Genomic DNA, 22,008 nt, shown 5'->3' with positions numbered 1-22,008 from the left:
CGCCCTTGCTGTCTCTGCCTGGCCGGTTCCCCTCTTTCCACTGGGATTCTCTGCCTCTAACCCTATTACAGGGGCTGAGTCACTGGCTTACTGGGGCTCTCTCATGCCATCCCTGGAAGGGGTGCGTCACCTGAGTGGGTTGATTCACTGATGTGATCATCCTGTCTGGGTTGGCGCCCCCCCTTGGGTTGTGCCATGGCGGAGATCTTTGTGGGCTATACTCAGCCTTGTCTCAGGATGGTAAGTTGGTGGTTGAAGATATCCCTCTAGTGGTGTGGGGGCTGTGCTTTGGCAAAGTGGGTGGGGTTATATCCTTCCTGTTTGGCCCTGTCCGGGGTGTCCTCAGATGGGGCCACAGTGTCTCCTGACCCCTCCTGTCTCAGCCTCCAGTATTTATGCTGCAGTAGTTTATGTGTCGGGGGGCTAGGGTCAGTTTGTTATATCTGGAGTACTTCTCCTGTCCTATTCGGTGTCCTGTGTGAATCTAAGTGTGCATTCTCTAATTCTCTCCTTCTCTCTTTCTTTCTCTCTCTCGGAGGACCTGAGCCCTAGGACCATGCCCCAGGACTACCTGACATGATGACTCCTTGCTGTCCCCAGTCCACCTGGCCGTGCTGCTGCTCCAGTTTCAACTGTTCTGCCTTATTATTATTCGACCATGCTGGTCATTTATGAACATTTGAACATCTTGGCCATGTTCTGTTATAATCTCCACCCGGCACAGCCAGAAGAGGACTGGCCACCCCACATAGCCTGGTTCCTCTCTAGGTTTCTTCCTAGGTTTTGGCCTTTCTAGGGAGTTTTTCCTAGCCACCGTGCTTCTACACCTGCATTGCTTGCTGTTTGGGGTTTTAGGCTGGGTTTCTGTACAGCACTTTGAGATATCAGCTGATGTACGAAGGGCTATATAAATAAATTTGATTTGATGTACTGGAATCCCCTGCCCAGAGGTCGAACATTCTGGAGGCGTCTCACCATGTATGCCAGTCGGCCGTTGATGAGATGAGGGAGAGGCGTGGGCATGGAAACAGGAGACAAGGGGCAGTTAGACATGGTTTTAACTCCAGACACAGAAAAGGTAGGAAAAATACGGCGGGTACGGGGCAACAGAGGACGAACAGCAGAGGGGCTATTGATCTTGGAGCAGGGGGAAAAGGTCTCGGCTTCTGGGGTAGTAGCCACGGCACTATAGCTTGACCTTCTTGGATACCGGTCGGTGCTGCTGAAGAGAAGTGGCCCGGGCCTTACTGAACCCCTCCCGGAGGTCCTGGTACTCTGCGGAGCATGGTCCGGGGAAATTTCCAAGCCCCCAGGAAGTTGTCCTGGGGCAGGCAGAGCTGACTTCAGGCAATGAGAGTGGCAGGACAGGTTCCAGCCCATGTTGGCACCAGTAGCCCAGTCAATGGAGGGATTGTGTTGCTGGAGCCAAGAGAATCCCAATACCATGGGAACCTGCGGAGACTTAACCAGCAGGAATTGGATCGTCTCGCTGTGGTTCCCCGACACTCGTAGGTTTACGGGGGTGGTCTGGTGGGTGACCCGACCTATGGAGCCATCCAGGACTCTAACACCCATGGAAATGGAGAGGGGTTGAGTGGGGATGTCCAGCTCGGACACCCCGAGTCGATGAGTACCTGGAGAGACTTGGAATGGCCGCCCCACAGCAGGGTGGCATGGAGAGGTGGGCGAGTAAGGGGAGAAGAATAATTCTCTTTAAGACCCACCAGAGTACTCACTCCAATGAATGAGCTGGGTCTCTTGAAGGGACAGGTAGACACATAATGACTGAAAGTACCGCAATACAGACAACTCTAGGTGTTCAGTCTGCGTACGCATTCGGCTGGAGGCAGCCTAGCCCTTGCCGAGCTGCATCGGCTTGGGAAGAGGCAACTCGGCGGTCTTCGGAGTCTTTTGGAGGAACTCGGGTAAGCTCGGATCCTCTCGGGAATTCTGGAGTTCATCAGATGCAAGGTGGGATCCTTGAGTGAGCGATTGGGACCGTGATCAGACCACTTCTCCCTACTACATTCCCATAACCATTCATGGATCTGGAAGTTTAAGGGGATGAATGAGTTGAGATCCATCGGTAGTTCCCGGGCTGCAAGCTCGTCCTTTACCCCCGCCGATAATCTGTGCAGGAACGCGTCGAACAGCGCTTCTGGGTTCCAGGTACCCTCCGCTGCACCGCATAGAGCCTCAAACTTCTCACCTTCCTCACAAATACCTCCAGACTGAGCAGGCAACGTATTATTGCTCCCACACCGCCATGGCCCAGGCGAGTGCCCTACCGGACTTCAGCATAATAATGTACGCTATCTTTGAGCGGTACGAGGGGAACAAAGAAGGCTGCAGCTCGAAAAGGAGGGAGCATTGGGAGCGAAAGGCCTGGCAGGTTCTGGAATCTCCATCGTAGCACTCCGGGAAACCGGGGTGACGGCGCTGCTATCAGCCGGGTTACTGTGGGGCTTGGAGGTTCCCATCATTGTAAGCTGCCTAGTAGGCAAGCCAAGGAATTGCTCCCGCAAAGCATCTAATGCTAGGTCGTGACGTCCGGCCACGTCCTGGAACCCTTCCATCAGACCACGAAGCATCTCCTTGTGTCTACCAATGAGGGCTCCTTGCGAGGAGATGTCATTGCAGAGCTGGTCCAACACAGGTATAAATACACAAGGGACAATGGGGAAGATGGCCAACACCTGGAGGGGGGTGGAGACAAGCACAAGGACAATAATCACCAATCTTATGTACATTACAATGTAACCTGCCTGCCTTGTAGCAGTGATTATAAACTCAGCAAAAAAAGAAATGTCCTCTCACAGTCAACTGTGTTAATTTTCAGCAAACTTAACATGTGTAAATATTTGTATGAACATACAAGATTCAATAACTGAGACATAAACAGACATGTGACTAATAGAAATGGAAAAATGTGTCCCTGAACAAAGGGGGTGGGTCAAAATCAAAAGTTACAGTCAGTATCTGGTGTGGCCACTAGCTGCATTAAGCACTGCAGTGCCTCTCCTCCTCATGGACTGCACCAGATTTGCCAGTTCTTGCTGTGAGATGTTACCACATTCTTCCACCAAGGCACCTGCAAGTTCCTGGACATTTCTGGGGGGAATGGCCCTAGCCCTCACCCTCCGATCCAACAGGTCCCAGACGTGCTCAATGGGATTGAGATCCGGGGTCTTCGCTGGCCATGGTAGAACACTGACATTCCTGTCTTGCAGGAAATCACACACAGAACGAGCAGTATGGCTGGTGACATTATCATGCTGGAGGGTCATGTCAGGATGAGCCTGCAGGAAGGGTACCACATGAGGGAGGAGGATGTCTTCCCTGTAACGCACAGCGTTGAGATTGCCTGCAATGACAACATGCTCAGTCTGATGATGCTGTGACACACCGCCCCAGACCATGACGGACCCTCCACCTTCAAATCGATCCTGTTCCAGAGTACAGGCCTCGGTGTAACGCTCATTCCTTTGACAATAAACGCGAATCCGACCATCAACCTTGGTGAGACAAAACCGCGACTCGTCAGTGAAGAGCACTTTTTGCCAGCCCTGTCTGGTCCAGCGACGGTGGATTTGTGCCCATAGGCAACGTTGTTGCCGGTGATGTCTGGTAAGGACCATCCTTGCAACAGGCCTACAAGCCCTCAGTCCAGCCTCTCTCAGCCTATTGAGGACAGTCTGAGCACTGATTGAGGGACTGTGCATTCCTTGTGTAACTCGGGCAGTTGTTGCCATCCTGTGCCTGTCCCGCAGGTGTGATGTTCGGATATACTGATCCTGTGCAGGTGTTGTTACACGTGGTCTGCCACTGCAAGGATGATCAGCTGTCTGTCCTGTCTCCCTGTAGTGCTGTCTTAGGTGTCTCACAGTACGAACATTGCAATTTATTGCCCTGGCCACATCTGCAGTCCTCATGCCTCCTTGCAGCATGCCTAAGGCACGTTCACACAAATGAGCAGGGACTCTGGGCATCTTTCTTTTGGTGCTTTTCAGAGTCAGTAGATAGGCCTCTTTAGTGTCCCAAGTTTTCATAACTGTGACCTTAATTTCCTACCGTCTGTAATCTGTTTGTGTCTTAACAACCGTTCCACAGGTGCATGTTCATTCATTGTTTATGGTTCATTGAACAAGCATGGGAAACAGTGTTTAAACCCTTTACAATGAAGATCTGTGAAGTTATGTTTATTTGTATGAATATGAATGAATGAGTTCTTGCACAATCCTCCATGACAAACTATCCTGAGTAGGTCCCAGTCATGGTTGTCCTGAAAGACAGGGTCCTGAAAAAGGGATGTTTCTTTTTTTCTGAGTTTATATGTGCTCTCTGAGTGGATAAACATTGTAGTGCCCTCTGTTTGTTCAGGGACAAGTTGTAGTGCCCCCCCCCCTTTGTTCAGGGACACATTATTCAATTTATGTTGGTCACATGTGACACGCCCTGACCATAGAGAGCTGTTTATTCTCTGTGTTGGTTCGGGCGTGACAGTGACTAAGGCGGGTTATCTAGGTGATTATTGATCTATGTTGGCCTGGTATGGTTCCCAATCAGAGACAGCTGTTTATCGTTGTCTCTGATTGGGGATCATATTTTGGCAGCCATTTTCCCATTGTGCTTTGTGGGATCTTGTCTAGGTATACTTGCCAGTGAACATTATATCAGCGTCACGGTTCATTTGTGAGCTTTATTGTTTTTGTTCTTTGAGTTTTTCTCTTCCTAATTAAAAGGATGGAAACATACCACGCTGCATCTTGGTCCACTCCTTATAATGATCATGACGACATGTCTGTGGAACTTGTTCAGTTTATGTCTCAGTTGTTGAATATTGTTATGTTCATATAAATATTTACACATGTTAAGTTTGCTGAAAATAAACGCAGTTGACAGTGAGAGGATGTTTCTTTTTTTGCTGAGTTTATTTTATTTCAATGCTGTGTTGCTTCTAGACATTGTTGTTGACGTTATTATCATGTCTTGTGGCTCTTTATTTCAGCATGAAGTCTGTAAATCAACACACATTCCTCATCTAGATCTGTTCCTGTTGAACAATTAGACACTGCAGGTGAACATCTTCAAAGGGTTAAGGCTGCCCTTTCACCCTCAGGCGGAATGCCAACATTCGGGTTTTTCCTGGTGTAGGCACATTGTCTTAAGTCAGAGAGCGTGTTGATTCCACCTGCACTGATCGTTTAAGGGATGAGCGTCGCGTAGGAGTGACGCGATCTGATGTAAGACAATGAATGGGTGTAGGCTAGGTGTGTTCTAGCCTGGGACAACCATGACTGGGACCTACTCAGGATAGTTTGTCATGGAGGATTGTGCAAGAACTCATTCATTTATTAATTCAAGGTCAATTGAATTGAGAGATGAGATCCTCTTAGACTCACCTATAACTCTGCCCTATTTACAAGTCAACCCCTGGATCAATTAGATGTATTGATCTGTTAATTGCTTTAACTGTCTGTCGATGACTAAATAATACCAGGTATCAGTCTGTGGAGCGTTTGTGATGGTAAGAAGATCAAATGACAGTGGCTCAGCTCTCTCATCACCACTAACATCATATAAAACCTTACAGTAGCTAAATGAAAATCAGAGTTAAAGATTTTGAACCCAGTCTCGTCCCTACAGAGCTTTCTGAACCTACACTTGTCCCATTTCTCTCGGGTGTTGCTGACCCGCTCCATCGCCATCACGCCCACCCTTCTGGTAGCCATCTTCAAGGACGTCACCCATGAACAACTTCCTCAACGTGTTGCAGAGCATGCAGGTTGTTTTGTTTAAAAATAAATACATTTCTTTAAGCAGATGAGTCAGGTCAGACAGCAGATCCCCTTTATCTAGTTTCATGTCCACACCCCAGCTCAACCCTTACTCTATCCTCAACCCTAACCCTCAACCCTAACCCTAATCCTAACCCCCCCATGCTTACACTAGGGTGACCACATGTCCCACATTGTGTGGGGAAGTCCTGCATTTTGTCCCTTTGTCCTGTGTCCTGCAACCAAACAATCATATCCCGCATTTGATCAACATATTCAAACATCACTACTTTAGAAAAAAAGGTTGATTTGTCCCGTATTTCAGTCAGACATTCCAACCAGTCTCTTGCAGTCACGTTTGGCTTTATGAAAGGATATACACTGCTCAAAAAAATAAAGGGAACACTTAGCCAACACAATGTAAATCAAAGTCAATCACACTTCTGTTAAATCAAACTGTCCACTTAGGAAGCAACACTGATTGATAATACATTTCACATGCTGTTGTGCAAATGGAATAGACAACAGGTGGAAATTCTAGGCAATTAGCAAGACACCCCGAATAAAGGAGTGGTTCTGCAGGTGGTGACCACAGACCACTTCTCAGTTCCTTTGCTTCCTGGCTGATGTTTTGGTCACTTTTGAATGCTGGCGGTGCTTTCACTCTAGTGGTAGCATGAGACGGAGTCCCACACAAGTGGCTCAGGTAGTGCAGCTCATCCAGGATGGCACATCAATGCGAGCTGTGGCAAGAAGGTTTGCTGTGTCTGTCAGCGTAGTGTCCAGAGCTTGGAGGCGCTACCAGGAGACAGGCCAGTACATCAGGAGACGTGGAGGAGGCCGTAGGAGGGCAACAACCTAGCAGCAGGACCGCTACCTCCGCCTTTGTGCAAGGAGGAGCACGAGGAGCACTGCCAGAGCCCTGCAAAATGACCTCCAGCAGGCCACAAATGTGCATGTGTCTGCTCAAACGGTCAGAAACAGACTCCATGAGGGTGGAATGAGGGCCCGCCGTCCACAGGTGGGGGTTGTGCTTACAGCTCAACACCGTGCAGGACGTTTGGCATTTGCCAGAGAACACCAAGATTGGCAAATTCGCCACTGGCGCCCTGTGCTCTTCACAGATGAAAGCAGGTTCAAACTCAGCACATGTGACAGACGTGACAGAGTCTGGAGACGCCGTGGAGAATGTTCTGCTGCCTGCAACATCCTCCAGCATGACCGGTTTGGCAGTGGGTCAGTAATGGTGTGGGTTGGCATTTCTTTGGGGGGCCGCACAGCCCTTCATGTGCTCGCCAGAGGTAGGCTGACTGCCATTAGGTACCGAGATTAGATCCTCAGACCCCTTGTGAGACCATATGCTGGTGCGGTTGGCCCTGGGTTCCTCCTAATGCAAGACAATGCTAGACCTCATGTGGCTGGAGTGTGTTAGCAGTTCCTGCAAGAGGAAGGCATTGATGCTATGGACTGGCCCGCCCATTCCCCAGACCTGAATCCAATTGAGCACATCTGGGACATCATGTCTCGCTCCATCCACCAACGCCACGTTGCACCACAGACTGTCCAGGAGTTGGCGGATGCTTTAGTCCAGGTCTGGGAGGAGATCCCTCAGGAGACCATCCACCACCTCATCAGGAGCATGCCCAGGCATTGTAGGGAGGTCATACAGGCACGTGGAGGCCACACACACTACTGAGCCTCATTTTGACTTGTTTTAAGGACATTACATCAAAGTTGGATCAGCCTGTAGTGTGGTTTTCCACTTTAATTTTGAGTGTGACTCCAAATCCAGACCTCCATGGGTTGATAAATTTGATTTCCATTGATCATTTTTGTGTGATTTTGTTGTCAGCACATTCAACAAGTATTTAATAAGAATATTTCATTCATTCAGATCTAGGATGTGTTATTTTAGTGTTCCCTTAATTTTTTGGAGCAGTGTATATCATAAGGATATGGTACTGGTGATGTTAAACACTTCTTCAATCGTTGTTGAGATCTGACATTCTTCGCAGCGCAAGACGAGTTATGTCATAGACCTATCATCAACCAATCACGTTTCTCAAATCCTTTCTGGATAAATACCAGCTAAACTTGGAGAGGACAGTTATGCATAACTACTAAAAAAAGCGTGCTTCTGACGAGGAGCTAGAAAAGTAAGTAAATAGTCAGATTAGACTGAAAGATAGGTGATTTAGTCAAATTTGTGAGGCTCTCCAGACTCCATGCTCCATGATTTCTTCCGGCGCCGACAGAGATGGCCGCCTCGCTTTCTCGTTCCTAGGAAACTATGCAGTATTTTGTTTTTTACGTGTTCTTTCTTACATTGGTACCCCAGGTAATCTTAGGTTTCATTACATACAATCGGGAGGAAATACTGAATATAAGAGCAACGTCAACTCACCATCATTACGACCAGGAATATGACTCTCCCAAAGCGGATCCTGTGTTTTGCCTTCCACCCAGGACAATGGATTGGATCCCAGCCAGCGACCCTAAACAACGATGCCGTAAAAGGGGCAAACGAGGCGGTCTTCTGGCAAGGCTCCGGAGACAGGAACATCGCGCACCACTCTCTAGCATACTACTCGCCAATGTCCAGTCTCTTGACAACAAGATTGATGAAATCCGAGCAAGGGTAGCATTCCAGAGAGACATCAGAGACTGTAACGTTCTTTGCTTCACGGAAACATGGCTCACTCGAGAGACGCTAACGGAGTTGGTGCACCCAGCTGGTTTCTTCACTCATCGCGCCGACAGAAACAAGCATCTTTCTGGTAAGAAGAGGGGCGGGGGGTATACCTTATGATTAACGAGACGTGGCGTGATCATAACAACATACAGGAACTCAAGTCCTTCTGTTCACCTGATTTCGAATTCCTCACAATCAAATGTCGACCGCATTATCTACCAAGGGAATTCTATTTGATTATAATCACAGCCGTATGGAAACCACATTTCCTGAGGCTGCATTCATTGTAGCTGGGGATTTTAACAAGGCTAATCTGAAAACGAGACTCCCTAAATTCTATCAGCAAATCGATTGCGCAAACCCTGAATCATTGTTATTCTAACTTCCGAGACGCATATAAAGCCCTCCCCCGCCCTCCTTTCGGAAAAGCTGACTACGACTCCATTTTGTTTCTTCCAGCCTACAGATAGAGACTAAAACAAGAAGCTCCCTCGCTCAGGTCTGTTCAACGCTGGTTCGACCAATCTGATTCCACGCTTCAAAACTGCTTCGATCACGTGGATTGGGATATGTTCCGCATTGTGTCCAACAACAACATTGACGAATACGCTGATTCGGTGAGCGAGTTCATTAGAAAGTGCATTGACGATGTTATACCCACAGCAACGATTAAAACATTCCCAAACCAGAAACCGTGGATTGATGGCAGCATTCGCGCGAAACTGAAAGCATGAACCACTGCTTTTAACCAGGGCAAGGTGACCGGAAACATGACCGAATACAAACAGTGTAGCTATTCCCGCCGCAAGGCAATCAAACAAGCTAAGCATAGTATAGAGACAAAGTAGAGTCGCAATTCAACGGCTCAGACACAAGAGGTATTTGGCAGGGTCTACAGTCAATCACGGATTACAAAAAGAAAACCAGCCCCTTCGCGGACCAGGATGTCTTGCTCCCAGACAGACTAAATAACTGTTTTGCCAGCTTTGAGGACAATACAGTGCCACTTACACGGCCCGCTACCAAAACCTGCGGACTCTCCTTCACTGCAGCCGATGTGAGTAAAACATTTGAACTTGTTATCTCTCGCAAGGCTGCAGTCCCAGACGGCATCTCCAGCTGCGTCCTCAAAGCATGCACAGACCAGCTGGCTGGTGTATTTACGGACATATTCAATCAATCCTTATCCCAGTCTGCTGTTCCCACATGCTTCAAGAGGGCCACCATTGTTCCTGTTCCCAAGAAAGCTAAGGTAACTGAGCTAAACGACTACCGCCCCGTAGCACTCACTTCCGTCATCATGAAGTGCTTTGAGAGACTAGTCAAGGACCATATCACCTCCACCCTACCTGACACCCTAGACCCACTTCAATTTGCTTACCGCCCCAATAGGTCCACAGACGACGCAATCGCAACCACACTGCACACTGCCCTAACCCATCTGGGAAAGAGGAATACCTATGTGAGAATGCTGTTCCTCGACTACAGCTCAGCATTTAACACCATAGTACCCTCCAAACTCGTCATCAAGCTCGAGACCCTAGGTCTCAACCCCGCCCTGTGCAACTGGGTACTGGACTTCCTGATGGGCCGTCCCCAGGTGGTGAGGGTAGGTAACAACATCTCCACCCCGCTGATCCTCAACACTGGGGCCCCACACGGGTGCGTTCTGAGCCCTCTCCTGTACTCCCTGTTCACCCACGACTGGCCATGCACGCCTCCAACTCAATCATCAAGTTTGCGGACGACACTACAGTGGTAGGCTTGATTACCAACAATGACGAGACGGCCTACAGGGAGCAGGTGAGGGCCCTCGGAGTGTGGTGTCAGGAAAATAACCTCACACTCAACGTCAACAAAACAAAGGAGATGATTGTGGACTTCAGGAAACAGCAGAGGGAGCACCCCCCTATCCACATAGACGGGACAGTATTGGAGAGGATCGTAAGTTTTAAGTTCCTTGGCGTACACATCACAGACAAACTGAATTGGTCCACCCACACAGACAGCGTTGTGAAGAAGGCGCAGCTGAAGAAATTTGGCTTGTCACCAAAAGCACTCACAAACTTCACCAGATGCATGATCGAGAGCATACTGTCGGGCTGTATCACCGCCTGGTACGGCAACTGCTCCACCCACAACCGTAAGGCTCTCCAGAGGGTAGTGAGGTCTGCACAACGCATCACCGGGGGCAAACTACCTGCCCTCCAGGACACCTACACCACCTGATGTCACAGGAAGGCCATAAAGATCATCAAGGACAACAACCACCCGAGCCACTGCCTGTTCACCCCGCTATCATCCAGAAGGCGAGGTCAGTACAGGTGCATCAAAGCAAGGACCGAGAGACTGAAAAACAGCTTCTATCTCAAGGCCATCAGACTGTTAAACAGCCACCATTAACATTGAGTGGCTGCTGCCAACACACTGACTCAACTCCAGCCACTTTAATAATGGAAATTTATGGGAATTTATGTAAAAATGTATCACTAGCCACTTTAAACAATGCCACGTAATTTCATGTTTACATACCCTACATTACTCATCTCATATGTATATACTGTACTTGTCACGCCCTGGTCGAAGTATTTTGTGTTTATCTTCATGTATTTGGTCAGGCCAGGGTGTGGCATGGGTTTTTGTATGTGGTGTGTATGTATTGGGATTGTAGCTAGTGGGGTGTTCTAGTTAAGTCTATGGCTGTCTGAAGTGGTTCTCAATCAGAGGCAGGTGTTTATCGTTGTCTCTGATTGGGAACCATATTTAGGCAGCCATATTCTTTGAGTTTTTCGTGGGTGATTGTCCTTAGTGTCCTTGTTCCTGTCTCTGTGTTAGTTTACACTAGTATAGGCTGTTTCGGTTTTCGTTTCGTTTATTGTTTTGTAGTGTTTGTATTTAGATTCGTGTTACGTTTGTTCATTAAACATGGATCGCAATCTACACGCTGCATTTTGGTCCGACTCTCCTTCACCACATGAAAACCGTTACAGAATCACCCACCACAAAAGGACCAAGCAGCGTGTCAACAGGCAGGAGCAGCCCAAAGAGGAGATGCGTAATAAGGATTTCTGGACATGGGAGGAAATCCTCGACGGGAAAGGACCCTGGGCTAAACCAGGGGAGTGTAGCCGCCCAAAGGTGCAGCAGGAGAAGAGGCAACAGGAGCAGCCCAAAGAGGAGTACAGTATGGACTATACTTCTTGGGAGGAGATAGACAGGTGGGCGGTCGACCCAGGGAGAGTGCCGTTGCCCGCCTGGGATTCGATGGAGCAGTGCGCGGAAGGTTATCGGAGAATGGAGTTGGCGAAGCAAGCACGGCGGTGCGGACGGAAGCCCAAGAGTCAGCCCCAAAAATGTATTGGGGGGGGGGGCTCACAGGGAGTATGGCTACGCCAGGTAGGAGACCTGCGCAAACTCCCTGTGCTTACCGGGGAGCTAGAGAGACCGGGCAGGCACCGTGTTATGCAGTGGTGCGCACGGTGTCCCCAGTGCGGGTGCATAGCCCGGTGCAGTATATTCCAGCTCCGCGTATCGGCCGGGCTAGAGTGGGCATCGAGCCAGGTAAGGTTGGGCAGGCTCGGTGCTCAAGATCTCCAGTGCGCCTGCACGGTCCGGTCTATCCAGTACCACCTCCACACACCAGCCCTCCGGTGGCAGCTCCCCGCACCAGGCTTCCTGTGCGTGTCCTCGGTCCAGTACCACCAGTACCAGCACACGCATCAGGCCTACAGTGCGCCTCGCCTCTCCAGCGCTGTCAGAGCCTTTCTCCTCTCCTGCGCTGCCGGAGTCTCCCGCCTGTTCAGCGCAGCCAGAGCCTTCCTCCTCTACAGCGCTGCTGGAGTCTCCCGCCTGTTCAGCGCAGCCAGAGCTGCCAGTCTGCATGGAGCAGCCAGAGCTGTCAGTCTGCATGGAGCAGCCAGAGCTGCCAGTCTGCATGAAGCAGCCAGAGCTGTCAGTCTGCATGGAGCAGCCAGAGCTGTCAGTCTGCATGAAGCAGCCAGAGCTGTCAGTCTGCATGGAGCAGCCAGAGCTGTCAGTCTGCAAGGAGCTGCCAGTCTGCAAGGAGCTGCCAGTCTGCAAGGAGCTGCCAGTCTGCAAGGAGCTGTCAGTCTGCAAGGAGCTGCCAGTCTGCAAGGAGCTGCCAGTCTGCAAGGAACTGCCAGTCTGCACGGAGCTGCCAGTCTGCACGGAGCTGCCAGTTTGCACGGAGCTGCCAGTCTGCAAGGAGCTGCCAGTCTGTAATGAGCTGCCAGGCTGCACGGAGCCGCCAGAGCTGCCAGTCTGTAAGAAGCCGCCAGAGCTGTCAGCCTACATGGAGCAGCCAGAGCCGCCAGTCAGCGTGGAGCAGCCAGAGCCGCCAGTCAGCATGGAGCAGCCAGATCTTTCAGTCTGCCAGGATCCACCAGTCAGCCAGACTCTTCCAGATCTGCCAGTCAGCCAGACTCTTCCAGATCCTCCAGTCAGCCAGACCCTTCCAGATCTGCTAGTCAACCAGACTCTTCCAGATCTGCCAGTCAACCAGACTCTTCCAGATCTGCCAGTCAACCAGACTCTTCCAGATCTGCCAGTCAGCCAGACTCTTCCAGATCCGCCAGTCAGCCAGACTCTTCCAGATCTGCCAGTCAACCAGACTCCTCCAGATCTGCTAGTCAACCAGACTCTTCCAGATCTGCTAGTCAACCAGACTCTTCCAGATCTACCAGTCAACCAGACTCTTCCAGATCTGCCAGTCAACCAGACTCTTCCAGATCTGCCAGTCAACCAGACTCTTCCAGATCTGCCAGTCAGCCACTCTTCCAGATCTGCCAGTCAACCAGACTCTTCCAGATCTGCCAGTCAACCAGACTCTTCCAGATCTGCCAGTCAACCAGACTTTTCCAGATCTGCCAGTCAACCAGACTCTTCAAGATCTGCCAGTCAACCAGACTCCTCAAGATCTGCCAGTCAACCAGACTCTTCCAGATCTGCCAGTCAACCAGACTTTTCCAGATCTGCCAGTCAACCAGACTCTTCCAGATCTGCCAGTCAACCAGACTCTTCAAGATCTGCCAGTCAACCAGACTCTTCTAGATCTGCCAGTCAACCAGACTCTTCCAGATCTGCCAGTCAACCAGACTCTTCCAGATCTGCCAGTCAACCAGACTCTTCCAGAACTGCCAGTCGGCCAGGATCTGCCAGTCGGCCAGGATCCGCCAGTCGGCCAGGATCCGCCAGTCGGCCAGGATCCGCCAGTCAGCCAGGATCTGCCAGTCAGCCAGGATCTGCTGAAACCACCAGCCAGTCAGGATCTGGTAGATCTACCTACCTGCCTGAGCTTTCTCTCACTCCTGAGCTTTCTCTCACTCCCGAGCTTTCTCTCACTCCCGAGCTTTCTCTCACTCCCGAGCTTTCTCTCACTCCCGAGCTTTCTCTCACTCCCGAGCTTCCCCTCAGTCCCGAGCTGCCTCAGTCCCGAGCTGTCCTTCAGTCCCGATCTGCTCCTCAGTCCAGTGGGTTTCTGGGTGAGGACTACTAGGCCATGGTCGGCGGCGAGGGTGGACTATCCAGGGACGCGAGGAGAGGGGACTAAGACATTAACTGAGTGGGTTCCACGTCCCGCGCCGGAGCCGCCACCATGGACAGACGCCCACCCGGACCCTCCCTATTGTTTTGAGGTGCGTTCAGGAGTCCGCACCTTAGGGGGGTTCTGTCACACCCTGGTCTAAGTATTTTGTGTTTTTCTTCATGTATTGGGTCAGGCCAGGGTGTGGCATGGGGTTTTTGTATTGTGGTGTGTTTTGTCTTGGGGTTCTGGTGTGTTTGTATTGGGATTGTAGCTAGTGGGGTTATCTAGCAAAGTCTATGGCTGTCTGGAGTGGTTCTCAATCAGAGGCAGGTGTTTATCGTTGTCTCTGATTGGGAACCATATTTAGGCAGCCATATTCTTTGAGTTTGTCGTGGGTGATTGTCCTTAGTGTATTTGGTCCTGTCTCTGTGTTAGTTTATGCAAGTATAGGCTGTTTCGGTTTTCGTTACTTTATTTGTTTTATAGTGTTTGTATTTAGATTCGTGTTACGTTTGTTGAATAAACATGGATCGCAATCTACACGCTGCATTTTGGTCCGACTCTCCTTCACACCTAGAAAACCGTTACAGATTCTATGTAATAATGATATGGAAATAATAATGCATTTTATTTTGTAGTGATTTCTTGCATTACACAACACAAAAACATTTTCAGTCACCTCCTTATCTGCCTTATCTGTAGGATAAACAGGTTAATGTCAAGCCCTGTATGTTTTTTTCAAAAGTCTCATGGAATGTACAGTCGTGGCCAAAAGTTTTGAGAATGACACACATATTAAGTTTGCTACCTCAGTTTGTATGATGGCAATTTGCCTATACTCCAGAATGTTATGAAGAGTGATCAGATGAATTGCAATTAATTGCAAAGTCCCTCTTTGCCATGCAAATGAACTGAATCCCCAAAACACATTTCCACTGCATTTCAGCCCTGCCACAAAAGGAGCATTCTCTCGTTAACACAGGTGTGAGTGTTGACGAGGACAAATCTGGAGATCACTCTGTCATGCTGATTAAGTTTGAATAACAGACTGGAAGCTTCAAAAGGAGGGTGGTGCTTGCAATCATTGTTCTTCCTCTGTCAATCATGGTTAACTGCAAGGAAATACATGCTGTCATCATTGCTTTGCACAAAAATGGCTTCACAGGCAAGGATATAAATGCCAGTAAGATTTCACCTAAATCAACCATTTATTGGATCATCAAGAACTTCAAGGAGAGCGGTTCAATTGTTGTGAAGAAGGCTTCAGGGCGCCCAAGAAAGTCCAGCAAGCACCAGGACCGTCTCCTCTAGTTGATTCAGCTGCGGGATCGGGGAACCACCAGTACAGAGCTTGCTCAGGAATGGCAGCAGGCAGGTGTGAGTGCATCTGCACGTACAGTGAGGCGAAGACTTTTGGAGGATGGCCTGGTGTCAAGAAGGGCAGCAAAGAAGCCACTTCTCTCCAGGAAAAACATCAGGGACAGACTGATATTCTGCAAAAGGTACAGGGATTGGACAGCTGAGGACTGGGGTAAAGTCATTTTCTCTGATGAATCTCCTTTCCATTGTTTGGGGCATCCGGAAAAAAGCTTGTCCGGAGAAGACAAGGTGAGCGCATCAGTCCTGTGTCATGCCAACAGTAAAGCATCCCGAGACCATTCATGTGTGGGGTTGCTTCTCAGCCAAGGGAGTGGGCTCACTCACAAATTTGCCAAAGAACACAGCCATAAGGCAAAAGTGATAACTAAGTGGCTTGGGGAACAAAACATTGATATTTTGGGTCCATGGCCAGGAAACTCCCCAGACCTTAATCCCATTGAGAATTTGTGTTCTATCCTCAAGAGGCGAGTAGACAAACAAAAACCCACAAATTCTGACAAACTCCAAGCATTGATTATGCAAGAATGGGCTGCCTTCAGTCAGAATGTGGCACAGAAGTTAATTGACAGCATGCCAGGACGGATTGCAGATGTCTTGAAAAAGAAGGGTCAACACTGCAAATATTGACTCTTTGCATCAACTTCATGTAATTGTCAATAAAAACCTTTGACACCTATGAAATGCTTGTAATTATACTTCAGTATTCCATAGTAACATCTGACAAAAATATGTAAGACACTGAAGCAGCAAACTTTGTGGAAATTAATATTTGTGTCATTCTCAAAACTTTTTGCCACGACTGTAGGCCTACATTGAACACCACACATTGGCTGCTAATGTAGGTTGAATGATAGAACAGCAATTTCCATGTTAAAATGTTATGGGACGCATTTTATCCATATTTTTTTATGGGGACACCAACATTATGATCAAATAGCCACAGTAGCCTACTTGGCCAAGGTTAAAACTGTACTTGGAAGTGGGTACATTCTCAGTGTTTACAGAATTGTCACAACTTTGAAGTTTGCGCTCAAGAACATTGGTGCTGACCATTTTTGTTCATGTTTTACATTTTTAAATGTAACCTTTATTTAACTAGCCAAGTCAGTTAAGAACAAATTCTTATTTACAATGACGGCCTACAGCGGCCAAACCTGGACGACTTGCGCCACCCTATGGAACTCCCAATCAGCCTGGATTCGACAAGGGAGTCTGTAGTGACGCCTACTAGCACTGAGATGCATTGTCTTAGACCTCTGTGCCACTCGAGAGCCCGTGTGGGCTACAATATCCGGTGAATGTCTTGCAAAATCATCCTATTGTTCCGCATTTTGGGTATTTTAAGCGTGGACACATTAGACCACACCCCAGCTCAATCCTAACCCTAGCCTCAACCCTAACCCTACCTTCATGTCCACAACCCAGTTCCACCCTAACTCTAGCCTCAACCCTAACCATAACCCCAACCCTAGTTGTATCTCCACAGCCTGGTTCAACCCTAGCCTTTATCCTAACCTTAGCTTCATGTCCACAACCCGGTCCAACCCTAACCCCTGTCTCAACCACAAACCTAGCTCTAGCTTCAGCTCCACACCACGGCTCAACCCTAACCCTAATCCCAGGCAAGCTGTTGCATTCCAACAGAGTAGTTGGTTGATGATTTCTGTTTCTGTCACTCAGCTGCCATTCCAACAGAGTAGTTGGTTAATGCTTTCTGTTTCTCTCTCTCAGCTGCCATTCCAACAGAGTAGTTGGTTAATGCTTTCTGTTTCTCTCTCTCAGCTGCCATTCCAACAGAGTAGTTGGTTAATGCTTTCTGTTTCTCTCACTCAGCTCCCATTTACTTTGATTCCCATCCTCACTTTCACCAGTTTGTCATCCCTCATGACTGAATTAGCCAATGGATTGTAAGTATACTGTGAATATGCTGAAAACGTTACAATTTTAGCTACATTAAATGTTATATTTTAAAGAACATCATACGATAATATGAGAAGATTCAACTTACAATTTTTTGGATCCGAATGATTTCTGTTGCTATCACCATTCTTTCAGATTTTGGAAGATTGGGGAGGAGTTGTGATCCTGCTGGTGTGTTGTATCAACATGTACTTTGTGGTCATCTATGTGACCGTTTTGGACAGCGTGTGGCTATATGTGCTGGCTGCTTTTCTTTGCATAGGATATTTGGGATTTGTAGGTTACCTGGTAAGTATTTATTTTAGTTTAGGCTGTTTATTTATTACTGAAAGCTTTGTGTGGTCAGTTTAAAAGTTTTTTCACTCTTTGATTTATATGTTGTGCAATGCATACTAAACTAAATTGGTAATATAGAGGACCACTTTAATCTTCAACCACTGAGTCAGTTATTAATCATTTGACAAACTTTGCATGAGGCCAGTTATATGTGTGAGAATGCCCTCCTGGCAGTAGAATGATTATACATTGTACTGAATCTCTCACACCCCTTTCTCCCCTCTGTCTCTCCGTCCCTTTCTCCCTCTCTCTAGGTGTTGTTTAGTCTGATAGCATTAGGTGTGTCCTGTCTGGATGTCAACGGCAGGGTCAGGAACGACACCACAGTTCTGATACAGCAGCTGTGTGTGTGCGTGTGCGTGTGTGTGTGTGTGTGTGTGCGTGTGCGTGTGCATGTGTGTGTGTGTGTGTGTGTGGCTATGTGAGGATCCTTGGGATATTTTTAAGTTAATTGACATATTAATGGTAATAGGACTTGGTTTGTGATGAGTCTAGAAAATTATTGTGAAATGGTACTGTAAATGTCAATATATTATTTATTCACTTAGTGACTGAATTACATCTTGAAATGGTTAACTCAAATAGATTCTCCTATTTTTTTGTATGTGGTGGTCAATGAGATCTACCATAGAAAAATGGTAAATGGTTTCATAATGTCGGTGCTTGACAGAAGCCTAGCATTCCTCAACTCCTGAAACTATTTTTCCATTAGATGTCATTGACCATCACATAAACATTAGGGCCATCTATTTGATGTGCTATGAGATCAGTGTTTGCCCTCTACCTGTTTGTTTGTTTGTCTTGTCTGTATAATCTTTAAAAATATCAAATAAAAAAAACTTGATTACATTTTTTTATCGTAAAGTCTGTACAGTCGCACCTCCAGCTTTGGGCCAGTAACCGAAAGGTTGCTGGATCGAATCCCAGAGCTGACAATCTGTCGTTCTTCCCCTGAGCAAGGCAGTTAACCCACTGTTCCCCAGGCACCGATGACATGGTTGTCGATTAAGGCAGCCCCCCGCACCTCTCTAATTCAGAGGTACTGCGTTAAATGCAGAATACATTTCAGTTGAATGCATTCAGTTGTACAAGGGACAAGATATCTCCCTTTCCAAATATCACCTTCAAGGCTCATTGCATAGCCTCACAGCACATGTTTCATAATGCACGTGCTTGACAGAAGCCTAGCATTCTGCCACAGGGAGGCACTGTTGACTAAAACTCATGGTAATGTTTAAAAGTACCAGACTACCAGTACTGTAGTCTGAACAACAAACATTTAATGCCATGAGTTTTTACATATTGTGAAAGTGCATCACTTTATTTTTATTTGTACATCCACCATGTTCACCTTATTTCACCTCAAATATAAGACTTGATTGCTTCTGGATGCAATTGCTACCGTGTATAGCTAATGTTGTTGATTGGAATTCTTATGCTAGTATGCACAATTGTGTCATTACATTTCCTGTAGAAGACTGGTAGAGTCATTGTTATAGGAGTTTCGCATATTTCAGTCCTCAAGTGCCGTGCTGAGACTGTGAAATAGAGCGCCAAACAGGTTTTCTTTGCATTGTGGTGGCTGGGAACGTTTTCCTGTCATTGAGGCAGCAGCCTTATGTAAGGAGGAGTTTTTGTTTTTCTCTATGAGCCAATCTTTCCCTGCATAGGCCTCTCTCACAGCCTGTCCAGCAGGCCCCTTTCCTGGAAACATAGCCCAGCAGAGGCCACTAAGGGGCAGGGGAAGGAGGAGGGAGGGGAGGGGAGGTGGGCTTCCAGCAAATCACATGATCCTAGACCTAAAGTCCCAGTCCTACATAAAGCTCAGATGTGATCTTCATAGTCGCCATAGCCAAGTATGGAGGGGGCAGACATTGAACATGTATGCTAGATTTACAGAGTCTGATTGGAGATACAGTTGAAGTCGGAAGTTTACATACACCTTAGCCAAATACATTTAAAGTCAGTTTTTCACAATTCCTGACATTTAATCCTAGTAATAATTCCCTGTTTTAGGTCAGTTAGGATCACCACTTTATTTAAAGAATGTGAAATGTCAGAATAATAGTAGAGAGAATTATTTATTTCAGCTTTTATTTCTTTCATCACATTCCCAGCGGGTCAGAAGTTTACATACACTCAATTATGATTTGGTAGCATTGCCTTCAAATTGTTTACCTTGGGTCAAACGTTTCGGGTAGCTTTCCACACGCTTCCCACAATAAGTTGGGTGAATTTTGGCCCATTCCTCCTGACAGAGCTGGTGTAACTGAGTCAGGTTTGTAGGCCTCCTTGCTAGCACACGCTTTTTCAGTTCTGCCCACAAATTTTCCATAGCATTGAGGTCAGGGCTTTGTGATGGCCACTCCAATACCTTGACTTTGTTGTCCTTAAGCCATTTTGCCACAACTTTGGAAGTATGCTTGGGGTCATTGTCCATTTGGAAGACACATTTGCGACCAAGCTTTAACTTCCTGACTGATGTCTTGAGATGTTGCTTCAATATAGCCACATCATTTTCATTCCTTATGATGCCATCTATTTTGTGAAGTGCACCAGTCCCTCCTGCAGCATAGCACCCCCACAACATGATGCTGCCACCCCCGTGCTTCACGATTGGGATGGTGTTCTTTGGCTTGCAAGCCTCCCCCTTTCTCCTCCAAACATAACGATGGTTATTATGGCCAAACAGTTCTATTTTTTGTTTCATCAGACCAGAGGACATTTCTCCAAAAAGTACAATCTTTGTCCCCATGTGCAGTTGCAAACCGTAGTCTGGCTTTTTTATGGCGGTTTTGGAGCAGTGGCTTCTTCCTTGCCATTCAGGTTATGTTGATATAGGACTTGTTTTACTGTGGATATAGATACTTTTGTACCTTTTTCCTCCAGCATCTTCACAAGGTCCTTTGCTGTTGTTCTGGGATTGATTTGCACCTATTGCACTAAAGTACGTTCATCTCTAGGAGACAGATCGCGTCTCCTTCCTGAGCGGTAAGACGGCTGCGTGGTCCCATGGTGTTTATACTTGCATACTATTGTTTGTACAGATGAACGTGGTACCTTCAGGCATTCGGAAATTCCTCCCAAGGATGAACCAGACTTGTGGAGTTCTACAAAAAACAATTCTGGGGTCTTGGCTGATTTCTTTGGATTTTCCCATAATGTCAAGCAAAGAGGCACTGAGTTTGAAGGTCGGCCTTGAAATACATCCACAGGTACACCTCCAATAGACTCAAATGATGTCAATTACCCTATCAGAAGCTTCTAAAGCCATGACATCATTTTCTGAAATTTTCCAAGCTGTTTAAAGGCACAGTCAACTTAGTGTATGTAAACTTCTGACCCACTGGAATTGTGATACAGTGAAATAATTTGTCTGTAAACAATTGTTGGAAAAATTACTTGTGTCATGCGCAACGTAGATGTGCTAACCGATTTGCCAAAACTGTAGTTTGTTAACAACAAATTTGTGGAAGTTGTAAAACGAGTTTTATTGACTCCAACTTAAGTGTATGTAAACTTCTGACTTCAACTGTATGTAATATGGTTAATTACATGTTCAGGTTAATGTTTAATTTAAACAGTGTATTCCCAAATTAATATTGTGTTGATATTGTGTCATATTTTTTTTTTTACAGAATTTAATAAGATGAAGTTTGATGGTGAATGATAACTATCTGCACATTTGTATTGTTTTGAACAAAGATTGATAGATCCTGATTCTCTGACCTTGCTCTTTTCAGATAACTAAGATTGGAACTAAAGAATAAGATAGGACATTTGAAATTACTTTGTCTAATTATTTATTTAAAAAAAGCTTTCCTTGAAACTTCTCATCATGTTTATAACACAATTTTATAACAAAAAATGTTCAACTCAATTATCTTTCAGTGATTATTTGGGAAATCAAATGCTGCTGTTGTCACGTTCGTCGTACGAAGGAGACCAAGGTGCAGCGTGGTAAGCGTACATTCTTCTTTATTATAAGAACGAACACTGAACAAACAAACAAAAATAACAAAACGAACCGTGAAGCTAATATGAGTAGTGCAGACCGGCAACTAAACATAGAACAAGAATCCACAAACACAAAAGGGAAAATGGCTACCTAAATATGACCCCCAATCAGAGACAACGATCAACAGCTGCTTATGATTGGGAACCATATCTGGCCACCATAGACATACATACTACCTAGACCTACAAAACCCCTAGACAATACAAAAACTAGCATACCCACCCTAGTCACACCCTGACCTAACCAAAATAATAAAGATAACAGAGATATCTCAGGTCAGGGCGTGACAGTACCCCCAAAGGTGCGGACTCCCGGCCGCAAACCTGAACCTATAGGGGAG

The 22,008-nt window shown here is 47.0% G+C and overlaps 1 pseudogene; it reads left to right on the top strand.

Annotated features, from left to right (window-relative positions):
- The first annotated feature begins 1,021 nt into the window (after nt 1-1,021).
- Nucleotides 1,022-21,420, top strand: LOC112215231 (annotated as a pseudogene).
- The last annotated feature ends 588 nt before the right edge of the window (nt 21,421-22,008 follow it).

This window comes from Oncorhynchus tshawytscha, linkage group LG16, assembly GCF_018296145.1.
Source record: "Oncorhynchus tshawytscha isolate Ot180627B linkage group LG16, Otsh_v2.0, whole genome shotgun sequence".
Classification (NCBI taxonomy): domain Eukaryota; kingdom Metazoa; phylum Chordata; class Actinopteri; order Salmoniformes; family Salmonidae; genus Oncorhynchus; species Oncorhynchus tshawytscha.
The sequence above is the reverse complement of the archived record's forward strand: the minus strand, read 5'-3'. Positions and strand labels throughout refer to the sequence as shown.